Genomic DNA, 1,288 nt, shown 5'->3' on the forward strand with positions numbered 1-1,288 from the left:
TATGCTGACCATTTACATCCAAATGTTATTTAATTTTCACAGAACACAACCTTTAAATAGATTTTAGAATATAAACTGTTTATGTCTATTCAATAAGACTAACTAAAAAGTGTGCGCCTCATTGTGCATCAACTTGAATCTAGCCCAACAAATGTCTGTTTTAAAAACAGTTTTTCAAGATCGTTTTGACAGATATGTTTATTGTGCATTTTAAACGTGTTTATTGCTAAGTTTAGTGTGGCAAAATAGAAGCGCAGCTGTAATTCGTGGGCAATGTATGTGGTTACCATGACAACCTCATGCACTTGCCACTGCTCTATGTGAATGTGAATATGTAGATTTACTATAGCAAAACTAAAATGTGTTTAAAAGTACGTCTGACCAAATCCACCGTTTTGTGCTATGCCGTCACAGATAGATAGATAGATAGACAGACAGACAGATAGAGAGATAGATAGACAGATAGATAGACAGACAGACAGATAGATAGATAGACAGACAGATAGACAGACAGACAGACAGACAGACAGACAGACAGACAGACAGATAGATACATAGACAGATAGATAGACAGACAGACAGACAGACAGAGAGAGAGACAGACAGACACACAGACAGATAGATAGATAGATAGATAGATAGATAGATAGATAGATAGATAGATAGAAAAACTAAAACAAGTTATTTGTTTAAAACCACCCCAAAGAGTCACCTTTGACCTCGAGGAATTTAAACTATGCACATTTTAGTTTTATGACTTGTGAAATTCTGAAATAAATTGTGTCAGTGCTTGAAAAAAAGTCAATAATTTTTAAGAAATTGTTTTTATTATTATTATTATAGTTTAATTATTTATTCTATTTGATTGGTCAGGATCTCACCCTGGTTTTCCCGGGAGGCAAATGTAGCACATTAAGGTGAGGTCAGACGGAGGTCAACTTTCACTATTTTCAGGAATATTAGAAAGGTTAAATGAGCATGTGTGACCATTTGATGACTTAAATTTTCAAAAACATAAATAATTTGTACACTAAGCAAACTCCGCTGAGAATTTGACTGTATTTGCTATATGTAATTAGAAAATAATTACTGTAGTGGAACTTACTTTTTCTAACTAGGACTTTCCTATTTTCCTTTGCAGCAACACTCTAGATCACTATACTATGCACTATGCGGTCAAGTCGAACAATTTATTAACACAAACACGGCACAAATGCCAAATACCAAATAATGGACTTTAATAAATTAATGACTATTTATGTACAAATTACAGTCTTGTGATAGATAA

This window comes from Sinocyclocheilus grahami, unplaced genomic scaffold, assembly GCF_001515645.1.
Source record: "Sinocyclocheilus grahami isolate Dianchi unplaced genomic scaffold, SAMN03320097.WGS_v1.1 scaffold461.1, whole genome shotgun sequence".
Taxonomy (NCBI): Eukaryota; Metazoa; Chordata; class Actinopteri; order Cypriniformes; family Cyprinidae; genus Sinocyclocheilus; species Sinocyclocheilus grahami.